Source organism: Pongo pygmaeus, chromosome 6 (assembly GCF_028885625.2).
Source record: "Pongo pygmaeus isolate AG05252 chromosome 6, NHGRI_mPonPyg2-v2.0_pri, whole genome shotgun sequence".
NCBI lineage: Eukaryota > Metazoa > Chordata > Mammalia > Primates > Hominidae > Pongo > Pongo pygmaeus.
Genome location: NC_072379.2, coordinates 22,870,192 through 22,884,685, shown reverse-complemented (window position 1 = coordinate 22,884,685; position 14,494 = coordinate 22,870,192). Strand labels below are relative to the sequence as shown.

General features: G+C 51.2%; 1 pseudogene; it reads right to left on the bottom strand.

Moving 5' to 3' along the window:
• LOC129040877 (beta-glucuronidase-like) overlaps positions 1-5,097 on the bottom strand; it is a 49,081-nt pseudogene extending 43,984 nt beyond the window's left edge.
• Between the last annotated feature and the right edge of the window lie 9,397 nt (positions 5,098-14,494).

Here is a 14,494-nt window from a genome sequence, read left to right as displayed (position 1 = left end):
TCAGGGCCATAAAACTAAGATTGCCCACATGTTCCCCTTAAATAAGACATCTCGATGGACTAGTGACTATCACCCTATTAACCAGTCAAGGGAGAACTGTCACGCATTTGGTATTTTTAACTTTTGGGGATGCTATCACTCACCATCACAGAAGGCCTGGTCCCCTGTCCATTGGCTGTAGTAGTACTTGGATTTGATTTCCACCAAACCAATTGTAGAAGTCGCACCTACTCCTCAGGTGATCCACCCGACTCGGCCTCCAAAAGTGCTGGCATTACAGGCATGAGCCACCGTGTCTGGCGCTCTTTTTAAATTTAAAAAAAGATTTTTTTGGCCAGGCACAGTGGTCACACCTGTAATCCCAACACTTAGGAAGGCTGAGGTGGAAGGATCGCTTGAGCCCAGGAGTTTAAGACCAGCCTGGGTAACATAGGGAAACCACTTCTTCCTTAAAAATACAAAAAAATTAGCCAGGCATGTTGGTGCATGCCTGCAGCCCCAGCAGCCCCTGTAGCCCCAGCTACTTGGGAGGCTGAAGTGGGAGGATTGCTTGAGCCAGGAGTTCGGGGCTGCAGTGAGCTACGATCTTGAGGCAGGGTAAGCAGTCAAGAAAGTGACCGCATCCTTACGGCACTGAGACACGCGACCTGTGAACAAGCAAGTACAGCTACTGTGCATGTGCACCAAGAGGACGACCCAGAGCTTGCTTAGAGTAACACCTCTTCCCAGCTCCTTAAAGGGAGCTTCCCTTGTAATAATCAGCGCTGTCTCATCCTTTTGAGCAGCCTGCCCTGAATTCTCTCTCTCAGGGTGAACTGTGTATTTTGCACTTCACTATTTTTTTTGAGACGGGGTGTCGCTCTGTCACCCAGGCTGGAGTGCAGTGTTGCAATCTCAGCTCACTGCAACCTCCACCTCCCGGGTTCAAGCAATTCTCCCATCTCAACCTCCTGAGTAGCCAGTATTACAGGCACACGCCACCACACCCAGCTAATGTTGGCCAGGCTGGTCTGAACTCCTGAGCTCAGGTGATCCACCTGCCTCGGCCTCTGAATGTGCTGGGATTACAGGCATGAGCCACTGTGCCCTGGCTATTCTGCACTTAACTTCCAAAATACTTTTCCTTTGCAATTGCTCTATGCTGCATTGTCTTTGCCTTGTGATTCTTGTTTAAATTCTTATTTATTTTTCATTTAATTTAATTAATTTATTTATTTTGAGACACAGTCTCACTATGTTACCCAAGCGGGTCTTGAACTTTCGAGCTCAAGTGATCTGCCAACCTTCGCCTCCCAAGGTGCTGGGATGACAGGCATTAGCTACAACACCCAGCCTAAATTCTTTTAAACTTAGTACAGTGGTCCCACAACAGCTGTCAATAATCTCGCCACTGCACTCCAGTCTGGGCGACAGTGCAAGGCCTCATTTCAGAAAAAGATATATTTTTAAAAAGTAAAAAAACTTAATTTTTTTTTTCTTAAAGACAGAGTATCCCAGCCGGGAACGGTGGGTCACGCCTGTAATCCTTACACTTTGTGAGGCTGAGGTGGGTGGATCGCCTGAGGTCAGGAGTTCAAGACCAGCCAGGCCAACATGGTGAAATGCCATCTCTACTAAAAACATACAAAAATTAGCTGGGCGTGGTGGTGGGTGCCTGTAATCCCAGCTACTCGGGAGGCTGAGGCAGGAGAATCACTTGAACCGATGAGGCAGAGGTTGCAGTGAGCCGAGATCACACCACTGCCCTCTAGCCTGGTCAACAGAACGAGACTCTATCACAAAACAAAACAAAACAAGACAGGGTCTCCCTCTGTTGCCCAGACCGAAGTGCAGTGGTGCCGTCATAGCTCACTGCACCCTTGAACTCCCAGGCTCAAGTGATTCTCCTGCCTCAGCAGCTGGGACTACTGGCACATATCACCATGCCAGGCAAATTTTTTAATTTTTTGTGGTGATGGTCTCGCTATATTACCCAGGCTGGTCTTGAACTTCTGGCCTCAAGTGATCCTCCTACCAGGGCCTCCTTGCAAAGAGCTGGGTCGACAGGAGTGAGCCACCATGCCCAGCCCCCTGAAGCGGCCTGTTCCTTGAGCATGATGTGTAGCAAGGGGAGCTGGAGTGAGAGCAGCACCGTGGGGAAGGGAAAGGACAGCCACCCTGAGCTGTGTGACCTTAGGCCAGACCGCTCTTCTCCAAGCCAGGTCAACCACATGGGTGATTTCAGGAGCCGGTGCCCGCTCAGACAAGCTGGATTTTAGCTTCCTAGGGGGATGGGAACCTGGGAGGGTTTAGAGATGCTGGCAGCACCTTTTTCCTGGGAGAACTTTCCAAACAGGGAACAAACAGAGTCACCCTGGCCCCACTGAGGGAGGGTCCTACCAGAAACCCTCACCACTGTCATGCTCCATGCCGGTGGTGATGGTGATGTCATCGATGTAGGTGGTGGGTGTTGTGTACAGAAGCACAGACAACGCTGCAGTCCTGCATAGTTGAAGAAGTCAAAGTCTGTGTTCCGGACAAAGTAACCCTTGAGATACCTAGGGTGGGAGGACTATGGTTCGCTGGGCCCTTGCCCTGGGTCCCTTACCTCAGTTCACAGGCCTCCCCAGCCTCCCCAGATCCAGGGCCTCCACTCTGCGAAGGCCACCCTGACCCTAGCAAGAAGACTACAAGGTTGGGCAGGAAGGTGCGTGCGCGCGGTGGAGGCAGGATGGTACCCACATAAAGTGTCGGTCATATCATGATTGGTCCCTGGTGGCAGGGTGGAGGGAGTGAGTGTGTTGTTGGTGGCGACAGTGATGCGGAGGTGGGAGGGCAGAGGCCCCACTAGGACCAGGCTGCTGATGTCGGCCTGGAAGGGGAGATAGCTCCTCTCACCCTCCAGTGCTTCGATCCCATTCACCCACTGCAGACACAGGAGATATGGGGAAGGGGCGTCAGGTCAGGGCACGAGAAGGGGTCCTGCTATCAGGCACTCCCTCACATAACCTGCAGCATGGGGCTCAGGGGCCTGCCAGCCAGACGGGAAGAATGACATCCCAATGGGGTATAGCAGGCCACCTATCCCCCTACACAGGGCACAGCCCCCAGGACAAGGCAGGGCACCCCATTGTCCCACCCCAGAAGATAGGCTGTGGGTGGCAGTTGGGGGTCCCATGCTGTTCAGCAGCCATGCCCACCCACCTACCCTGCCTCCTCCTGGCCACACTGACCACGACAGCATAGGAGTGAGCACTGCCAATCCTCAGCACCACTCTTGTGTGCAGGTCCTGGGTCCGTCGCTCTGGCAGGGTCACTTCCCATTCGTACCACACCTGGCCGACAAAATGCCGCAGCCACCAGTCCTGACCAATGTCGTTGAAGGTGGAAGGAACCGGCATGTCCAGGGTGGGGCCCAACTGTGGAGAGAAGGGCCGGGCTCAGCTCCTAGGACCCCAAAGGGATCTGGGACCAGTGTGCTGCACAGCTGTGTCCCCAGGCCTAGCGGAAGCCCTGACACATAGCGGGGACTCTTGACAGAACCGACAGATTACTCGCTGATGACAGGTCAACTGCCAGAGCGGTTTGTGCACCTGGGCCAGTGGGGCCAGGAGTTCCTCCTCAGAGTGGATGGGGCCCAATATCTCCCGAGACAGGAGCGAGCCCAGGGCCACATCCCAGCCCGAGGCAAGAAGGTTCAGACCCATAACTAAGAGACAGATGACCCACTGCCTGGCACAGGGAGGAAGGCTGGTTGGGGGCATGGGGGGGCTTTGCTTAGGACACTGTGAGTGGGGCACACACAGGCACCCAGTCCTCTTCTCTCTTCCTCCTGTACTGAATGCCGCAAAGTCAGAAAAAGAGGATGTAGATCAGGCAAAAGCGGCTCAGATCTCACCTGGTCCCACTTCTCTGCTAACCACATCCAAGTGAGGAGGGGAACAGGGGTGGCGTCCCTGGCCTGTCACGTTCTGTCCTCTATCTGAACTTGAAAACCAAGGAAACTTCCTGCCTAGGCAGAGCTGACCTCATGACGTCTAAACTGTCCCCTCCTCCCCATCCCTGGGCCCAGCTCTGTGCAGCGCCTGCTGCTCTGGCCAGATGAGTGTCTGGGTGGGTCATGTCTATAATCAGCGCTTTGGGAGGTCAACGTGGGAGGATGGCTTGAGACCAGGAGTTCGAGACCAGCCTGGGCAACATAGTGAGACCCTATATCTTAAAAAAAGTAAGTTTTTTTTGTTGTTGTTGTTGTTTGAGATGGAGTCTCACTCTGTCACCCACGTTGGAGTGCAGTGGCGTGATCTCGGCTCACTGCAACCTCTGCCTTCTGGGTTCAAGCAATTCTCCTGCCTCAGCCTCCCAAGTCGCTGGGATTACACGCATGCACCACCACACCCAAGTAGTTTTTATATTTTTAGCAGAGACAGGGTGTCACCATGTTGGCCAGACTGGTCTCGAACTCCTGACCTCAGGTGATTTGCCCATCTCGGCCATCCAAAGTGCTGGGATTACAGGCGTTCGCCACCGAGCCTGGTCAGAATTTTTTTTTTAATTAGCCAGGCGTGGTGGCCCCAGCTAACTTGCAAAGCTGGGGTGGGAGGATCGCTTGAGGTCAGAAATTAGGATTGCAACACTGCGCTCCCGCCTGGGCGACAGGGCCAAACTCAGTCTCAAACAATTTTAAAAATTAAAAATAAACATAAAAAATAGGACACTGCTAGGGCTCAGCCTTCGCCTCGGGAGGGGGCTCGGCAGGAGTGCTTCCTCCTTCTCCTGCATCCTCTGCCTCGGCCCTTCTGGTTCCCCCTGGTCCCCCTGTCCTCCAACCCCGCGTCCCCAAGCCCGCTGACCTTTAACCTCCTCCCAGTTGGGCTCCCAGTCTCAAGGCGCTCAGGTGAAGGAGCCTGAGGGGGTGACCGTGCTCCCCTACTCCCACTCCCGCCGCCGGGCTTCCGTGCGCCTGCCGGCCCTGCCCCGAGCACGCACCTCGTGCAGCGGACGAGGGTAACACTGCTCCTAGAAGCCCCGGCGCCGGTTGTCGGAGCAGTCGGCGCTGAAGCTTCAGAGGCCGTCCAGCTTCTTGAGCTCCCGCGACGGGCTCTCCCGGGGGTACAGCATCCTGCCCTGCAGCCAGCGCGCAGCCCCGTAACAGCGCTAGAGAGCCGCCAGGGCAAAGACCAGAGCACGCTTCCCGCTCCTCTGCTCGGCCGCCGTCTGCGGGGCTAAGCGCACCGCGGGAGGAGCCTTGCAGGTGGGTCGCGTGACGCACATGTCCCGTGGTGCGCCTGAGGCCGTCCGCGCCATCTTTGTTGAGGGCGAGTGCCAGACCTTGAGGGGCTGGGCGGGGCCGGGCGCTGCCCAGTGGAGCCAATGGCTGGGAACCCTGGGGAAACGGGACCCACACCCTCTGCCCCAGCCAAGAAGGGCGACGTCTGCTCTCCTCCTCGGCCCAGGCTGGACGATCCAGGGCCGCAGGCCAGGAGAGGACCCCTGAGATTGGTGGGATTCCCGTTTCTTCAAGGAGCACCTCCACTCACTTTCTCCAGCGGGAATCTTCCATCGCTGTGGCTCATGCCTGTAATCCCAGCACTTTGGGAGCCCGAGGGAAGGGGATCACTTGAGGCCAGGATTTGGAGACCCGCCTGGCCAACATGTCGAAGCACCGTCTGTATTAAAAATACCAAAAAAAAAGAAAAATTAGCTGGGCGTGATGATGGGCGCCTGTAATCCCAGCTACTAGGGAGGTTGAGGCTGGAGAATCGCTTGAAGCCGGGAGGCGAAGCTTGCAGTGAGCCAAGATCGTGCCACTGCACTCCGGCCTGGGCGACAGAGTGAGACTCTGTCTCAAAAAAAAAAAAAAAAAATGCAGGGAGAGGGTGCCCTGCAGGACCCCACTTTACACCAGTAGGGAAGGCACCATGTGGAAGAGGTAGAAGAAGAGATCTGGAGACAGCAAAGGTTTATTGACGGGACTTTCATACAGGAAAGGTGCAGTGGATGTGGCTGGACATGAAAACCACTACTATTTGTAAAAACCATGCAGCTTACATAACATTTTCACCTAGCATCCTCCACCTGTTGCCGGTGGTAGGTATCCGAGTTCCTGGTGATGAATCTGTACACATCTGCAACAACTTCAATTCTTGCCTCCTCAGAAGAAAGAATTCGACTGAGGGTCATAAGGCATAAAGCCAGAAGGAGGCAAGTTGCAGAACAGGTGTAAAAGTTTATTAAAAAGCAGGCCTGGCACAGTGGCTCAAGCCTGTACATTTAAATGTTAAATCTGCATCCCAAAATGAACACTGGTCTTATATTACATTCATATTTATTTGTTCAATGCACATGTGTCAGGACCTCCTTCGTGATTATTCACAGCTCCTCCTGTAACCTGTTAAATACATTTAACCATTCTGCTGTCAGATCACCATAGAGGCCGCGGGGTACAATTGATAGTGCAGAATTTATTATTAATCCATTTAATAATTAAGATTGAATGCTGGATGGGCATGATGTTTCACGCCTGTAATCCCACCACTGTGAGAGGCTGAGGCAGGTGGATCACCTGAGGCCAGGCATTCGAGACCAGTCCGGCCAACCTGGTGAAACCCCATCTCTACTAAACATTAAAAAAAATTTAGCCAGGCGTGGTGGTGCACACCTCTAATCCCAGCTATTCCAGAGGCTGGGGTACGAGAATTGCTTGAACCCAGGAGGCAGAGGTTGCAGTGAGCCGAGATCACAGCCGTACACTACCGCCTGGGCCACAGAATGAGACTCTGTCTCAAAAAAAAAAAAAAAGATCGACTGCTGTGTGTACTTCCAGGATAACTCTGGAAACATCCTCAGCCCTACAAGACATGCACAAGCAAACCAGTCCAGTGCTATGTCTGATCCCACAATGTCTTTAAATCAATGGCTCTCCTCATGATTTGTATCAGGCCTCCTGGTGGGAAAAGTTGCTCATGATTACAAGGATAGGATTATTCTTCTGCTGTGGACTGTATTGCTGTAACACACTCCCCATGATGCTCCAGCGGATCTCTTCTCTAAGTCCAGGGACTCTCGAGTACTTTCAATTCCGGGTGGATAGGTTCATTCCACGGCCCCCTGACTGTGCCCCTATTCAATAGGAAGTAGCCAGAATGAATCAGTTGTCTGTTTTCCGTAGAGACAGAATGAAATTGACAGTGGGGAGTTTGTAATCAGGGACCTCAGTTATTTAAATCACCCTCTTTGTTTTTCTTCCTTCCCTCCTCTCTGAATGCTTTACTCCTAACCTCTCTAGACACTCCCCTCTGGCAATGCCTGCTTATCCAATTATGCGCTTAAAAAGTCCAGGCCAGGTGCAGTGGCTAATGGTGACCACGTGACAGTGAGGTGTCCTCACCCCACACTTCCAGAAGCTCTTTATTAACATCCCTGCTCAGCAATCATTCAACAAGACTTCCTTGCATATGTTTCAGCAAAAGTATTCCCACTCGCCTCATTTTCTCTATTTTTAAAATTTTTATTGATTTATTTTTTGAGACGGAGGTTTGCTCATTGCCCGGGCTGGAGTGTAATAATGCAATCTCGGCTCACTGCAACCTCTGCCTCCTGGGTTCAAGCAATTCTCCTGCCTTGGCCTCCTGAGTAGCTGGGATCACAGGTGTGCACAACCACAACCAGCTAATTTTGTATTTTCAGTAGAGACGGGGTTTCTCCATGTTGGCCAGGCTGGTCTTGAACTCCTGACCTCAGGTGATCCACCTGTCTCAGCCTCTCAAAGTTCTGGGATTACAGGCGTGAGCAACCACACCTGGCTAGCCTCATTTTTCTCTTTAACTGGGGGGAGTCTTCCTTTTCTGCTGACTCATTGACATGCATATCTCGCTGTGGCCCGGTTTCCTCCTCCATTCAGCCTAGTTAATCTACTTCCAAGGGCTGGGAGCAGCCCAGTGTAGACTTATCCCCCAGGACAGAGCCCTTCACCACTGCTCCATGGGCAACATGGGGTGAAAGAGATAGTTTTAGGGTAACACAATGTACTTTTGTTTTTTTTTTTTGAGAGGGAGTCTCACTCTGTCGCCCGGGCTGGAGTGTGGTGGTGTGATCTTGGCTCACTGCAACCTCTGCCTCCCAAATTCAAGCGATTCTCCCACCTCAGTCTCCCGAGTAGCTGGGACTACAGGCACACACCACCACGCCTGGCTAATTTTTGTATTTTTAGTAGAGACGGGATTTCACCATGTTGGCCAGGCTGATCTCAAACCCCTGACCTCAGGTGATCCTCCCACCTCAGCCTCCCAAAGTGCTAGGATTACAGATGTGAGCCACTGCACCCGGCAAGTCCCAAATAAGAACCACAGCCTGGCAGATACCCTGATGTTAGCCTGGTCAGACCGTCAGAGGAGAATCCAGCCACATCATGTTGGAAAACCTGTGAGATAAGACATGGTTGCTCTCTTAAACCCCTAAGTTTGTGGCAATTTGTTACACAGCAGTAGAAAAGTAATACACCATCTCTTTATTAAAAGGAAAAAACACCCACGAAAGTTAAATTAAGAGATCCATAAATTTCAACACAAATGAGAGTGCATACTCCTTTGTGGAACTAAAGTTTTCACACCTGTGTATTGCTATGCAAACAAAACACACTTGTATTGAAAAACTACAGCCAACCCCTTCCAGGACATACACCTTCTACCTGGCCCCCGCGGGCATTTGAATTCATGACTCCATTTTTAGAATTTCTGGAAACTGTCTAAGTTCTCCTCCTCACAGCCTCCCATCCCAGGAAGCTCAGGCCTCTTGGTTCTCAGGGAAGGTCCTGCTCACATTTTCCGGATGACATTATCCCCACGGGAGCCAAGTCTCTATTTGGAGATGTTTTCTTCCATTCTTTGTGTGTTTTGTTTTGTTTTGTTTTTTACCTTCTTAGACCCAGGAACAAGTCCAAGCAATGTGTGCTTCCCCAACAAGTGAACACAAACAGCCGCTTCCCAAACTGAAGAGACACATGCTACCTTAATTACGTGGTTGCTATTGAAACACTCGTGTGACAGAAAAAACCTTTCATTTGGGGAGAAAATTAATTGTACACAAACAAGAGCACATTTCATCTGGAATTAAATTCTTCAACATTCTCTTGGCAGAGAACCCTCTGGCCGTTTCTCTCCTTTTCTTTTTGGCATTAAGTCTCACCCCTTTTATGAGAGATTTTCTTGGCAAACAGGGCCAGCCTTTGAGGTCCCAGGAGAGTTTTGTTGTCACTTCCCTTTATTGGTCATTCTGTTGCCTCCGTTGAAGCTTCACTGGCTCCCGCCCACCTTGAGCCATGGCCCTCCCACCCCAGCCCCGTTCCTTCCTAACACAGTCCCCTCCCCTCAGCCTCTAAAGTGTAAAACTGTCCCAAGTCCATAATACCCTGCCCTCCCAAGGCGGGCAGCAGTCAGAGGTAAGCGAATGATTAAACATGATGAATAACAGAGCAGAAGATGCAGCGTGGGGAAAGAGCTCACTTTAGCTGCAACTCTGAGATTTGTTGCTGAGTGCCACAAATAATGAAATCATCAATCTTCCCCGAACTAAAAAAAGGAATCCACCACAGCAAGTTTGAAAAGGGCAGGGAGGAAAAGTCCTGCCTCCTCGTTGGAGCAGTTTAGGGCCTGGTTGCTCTATGATCTTGCTGCCCAGCTAATCCATCCCAGACACCCTGGGAACTGTGCAGAAGGGACATCGCTGACCTGTCACCTGCCCAGATGCTCTGATCCTGAAACTCGCTGACTCACTTCTGGGAGGAGAGGACGGTCTTGGGTCTGTGAGATGTGTCACGGGCACACCAATGGGTGTCTTCTGGTTCACACATCATCACAATAGCACAGCCCTTGGCCTGGGCCAGAAAGGTGCATTTCAAAGCTGCCACAAAGGGACTTCTGGGGCAGGCTTCCTAAATGGGAGGGTGCCCAGGCCTTTGGAAATCTGCTCTTCTCCAGCCCTTCTTTCCTTTAGCTGCTCATTAGTCCTGGATCCTCCAGCAGCCGTGACCTGGGGCCCTTTCCACACGTCTCACTGTCCTAGGCTGAACTGTATCCCTTTCAAAATTCCTTTCTTGGGATCCTAACCTCCAGTACCTCAGAATGTGACCTTCTTTGCCGAAGTAATCAAAGTAAAATGAAGGCCGGGCACGATGGCTCACACCTGTAATCCTAGCACTTTGGGAGGCCGAGGCAGGCGGATCACATGAAGTCAGGAGTTCAAGACCGGCCTGGCCAACATGGTGAAACTCCGTCTCTACTAAAAATACAAAAAATTAGCTGGGCATGGTGGTGCACACCTGTAATCCCAGCTACTTGGGAGGCTGAGCCTGGAGAATCGCTTGAACCTGGGAGGCAGAGGTTGCAGTGAGCTGAAATCATGCCATTGCACTCCAGCCTGGGTAACAGAGTGAGACTTTGTCAAAAAAAAGAAAAATCAAACAAAAAAACATGTAAAATGAGGTGATTAGGGTGGGCCCTCATAGAACATGACCAGTGTCCTCATAAAAAAAAAAAAAAGAAAGAAATTTGGGCACAGAAACACACATAGAGGAAAGATGCAAGGAGAAGATGGCCCATCTACAAGCCAAGAAGAGAGGCCTGGAACGCAGCATTCTCTCACAGTCCTCAGAAGGAGCCAACCCCACTGCCACCTTGATCTCAGACTCCTGGCCTCCAGAACTGCAGGACAATACATTTCTGCTGTCAAAGTGCCCAGTCCAGGGTACTGGGTTACAATGGCCCTTGCAGATTAGCACCCTCACCAACAGACATGTTTCATTTGGCCCTCTCTCTTTTGTGTTTGTTTTTGTTAAATGAGCCAACATTCAAGACTCAAATTATTTTACATAAGAATCTCTTTCTTTGAAACTGTAGACACTGGCCAACCCTACACGGCAGGAGCTGAGTGGAGGCCACCCCCTCCCAAGCCCTCCAGAGCTCCTGGTGCTGGCTGCTGTCTCCCTGGCATCAAGACCGGATGTCAGCTGTTATTTTCCTCAGGAGGGTTAATTCCAGATACCAGGAACCACACTAGCCATGTTAGGCAGAAAGGGATTGAATACTGGGGACTAGGATCCCCCCAAAATCATGAGAAGGGCAGGGGCACAAGCTACAGTCTGGGTCCTCAGAAGAGACACCCAGAATAGGACCCCAGAACAGATACGCTAGGGACATAAACAAACCACATAGCCAGGCACTCCAGAGAAATGGGCTGTGGGGTTCGGGAGCAGGGGGAGGAACTGCTGAGTTGAAGGGCACACCAGGGGTCAAGAAGCAGCTGCCTCCAAAATGCACCCCCACCCCACTGTTACACAGAGGAGACAAATATAGCCTCTGAGGATTGGCCCCTGGGCTGTCCCTTCCTTCCTTCCTTTCTTTCTTTCTTTCTTTCTTTCTTTCTTTCTTTCTTTCTTTCTTTCTTTCTTTTCTTTCTTTCTTTCTTTTTCTTTCTTTCTTTCTTTTTCTTTCTTTCTTTCTTTCTTTCTCTTTCTTTCTTTCTTTCCTTCCTTCCTTCCTTCTTTCTTTCTCTTTCTCTTTTGTTTTCTTTTCTTTTCTTTCTTTCTTTCCTTTTTTTTGGACAGAGTCTCACTCTGTTGCCCAGGCTGGAGTGCAGTGGTGTAATATCGGCTCACTGCAACCTCTGCCTCCCAGGTTCAAGCAATTTTCCTGCCTCAGCCTCCCCAGTAGCTGGGACTACAGGTGCCTGCCACCACACCCGGCTAGTTTTTGTATTTTTAGTAGAGTCAGGGTTTCACCATGTTGGCCAGGCTGGTCTCAAACTCCTGACTCCTGGTGATCTGCCCCCCTCAGCCTCCCAAAGTGCTGGGATTACAGGCTTGAGCCACTGCACCCAGCCCATTTCTTTCTTTACAGCAAACTGAGCCCTGTTACTTCAAAAGCCCAGTGGTGCCAAACTCAAATTTTTACACACCTGATTATTTTTTAAATAACCCAAAGAGATTTTTAGCCATTTAGAGCCTGCCTGCTTTGCCTACCTTGCAAAACCTCACGTGACAGCTCTTACTCATGCGTTAAAGATAGAAAGCCTTGTCATTATAGGGCCCCCAAATGTTCTCTGCCCTTGGGAGCACCCTGACCCAGAGACTCCTTGGGCTACGCTGCTGAGCAACATCACCTCCTCACACAAGATCTTGCCCCCAGAGTTCCCTTGCCCTCCCTGGCTTCTGCTGCGAGGGACCTTCCCTGCTTACAAACCTGTCAAAGTACTGCCCAGTGAAGCAAGTGTGTGCTACTGCCACCTCATGGTCAGATTTTCCCCATATCAGCTTGTAAATCCCTGGAACAAACCCACAAACTGAATGGCCATGCCTTGGAACCCTGATGCAAAAGACCCAACCCTTCCCACTGTGCCCCCGGCTAGCAGCACTCACTGAAGCGGGGGCCTCAACTCCTCCATGTCCAAGAGCCTGGGAAATGCAGGTTTCAGCTTTCCAGCCTTTGCAGCCCTGGAAGCGGACTAGGTGGAGGTGCCCACCCACAGCACTCATCACACACTGACCTCGGGCTGCAGCTTCTGCTTTCCTGATGCAGGCCCCCTTCATTCATGTATCGGGGTCCAAGGAAGCATCCTCATATCTGCCACATAGTGAGGGCTGGGAAACCAGGTGGGCTGGACTCTGATCCTCTAACTTTCTCTCCAGGGTCACCGACTATCCAGGATCGCCCGGAACTCTCCAGTTTTAGCACCAATAGTCCCATATCCCAGGAAACCCCTCAGTTCTGAGCCAATGAGGATGTGTGGTCCCCATGCTTCTCTCCCGGCAGAGCCACCCCTATTCTTCTGCAAATGATTCCAGTGAACAACAAGGGTTCTTTGCTAAAAGTGACTGCAAATAATCAGTCTACATCACCCTCTAGATAGAAAGGAGCATTAGTTATGATACAGGGTTTCCCAAAACAAGGTACACATATCTCCAAAGATGATTTGGGTCTTTCACAAATGAACGCTGCTTTTTTTTTTTTTTTAGTGGAGATAGGGCCCCACTGCCCAGGCTGGTCTCAAACTCCTGGCCTCAAGTGATCCTCCTGCCTTGGCCTCCCAAAGTGCTAGAATTACAGGCATGAGCCACCATACCCAGCCTGTGCTGCTTATTCTAATAGTATAGGAGTACTTGGACATTAGACAAAAATAAAACTAGCATATGAAACATATGAATTTAAAAAATTAATATTAGAAGAGATTGTATAATGCAAATGATAAAAATTATGACAGCAGTTCGGGAATGTCTGAGATTTGAGAGCTCTGTTGCAGTAGGAAAATCCAAGCCTGGGAGCCTGTGGGCTGGGATAGCCACCGTCACTCTGCATCTGCTGGTCATGTGACAGTGGACACGCTGCATGACCTTGGAATGCAGCTCCTCATATGTAGCATCATGAGGCCGCCATGGCCCTGTGGGTTCTTCTCCCTCAAATGCAAAGACCAGCCGTGTTGTGGATGCCAGGGTGGGGCCTGCACAGGCTGCCCCCCAGTTCCTGCTGCTGAGACTTCCTGGTGTGGCCCCGGACTTGTTGTCTCTACTCCTGGTCCCCAGCCCCTCCTGTGTCTGAGAACTTCACACAGAGCCAGCCATGAAGTCCCTGTTTGGATTGAGTTAGGTGTCTGCCACTTGCAGCCAAAGGGCCCTAATGGATATAAATGGCTCTAGACCAGGGGTCCCCAACCCCCAGGCCACAAACCACTACCGATTTGTGGACTGTTAGGAGCCAGGCTGCACAGCAGGAGGTGAATGCCTGAGTTCTGCCTCCTGTCACATCAGCAGCAGCACTAGATTCTCATAAGAGGGTGAACCCTATTGTGAACTGTGCATGAGGGGGATCTAGGTTGCACACTCCTTATGAGAATCTAATGCCTGATGATCTGTCACTGTCTCCCATCACCCCCAGATGAGACCATCTAGTTGCAGGAAAACAAGTGTAGAGTTCCCACTGATTCTGCATTATGGTGAGTTGCATAATTATTTCATTATATGTTACAATGTAATAATCATAGAAATAAAGTGCACAATAAATGTAATGCACTTGAATCATCCTGAAACCATCCCCACCCCCACCTCAGTCCGTGGAAAAATTGTCCTCCATGAAAGTGGTCCCTGCTGCCAAAAATTTGGGCACCGCTGCTCTAGACAGTCCCATCATCCTGGATCAGGTCCCAGATCAATTCCCTCTGGCCTTGCCGGCTGTACCTTTGCATGTCCTGGTCCTGCTCTCTCCTTCTGGGACTTCCTTCCTCACTCTCCCACCTTCCCTGCCCAGCCCAGCTCACATGTTAGCTCCTCCTGGTAGACCTTCCTGACCTCCCTTCTCTGGGCCTCATGGTACATGCTCCTCTGGACAGGCTCACCTATGGCCCTGCCTCCTCCTGAACTGACCGACCACAGTGGGGCCTGGGTGATGTTACTTCACCCAGCCAGGGGCTGGAGGAACCACAATGCCCTCCTCCCTCTGTGGGCAGGGTGTTAGAAACCTTTCTTGGGCTC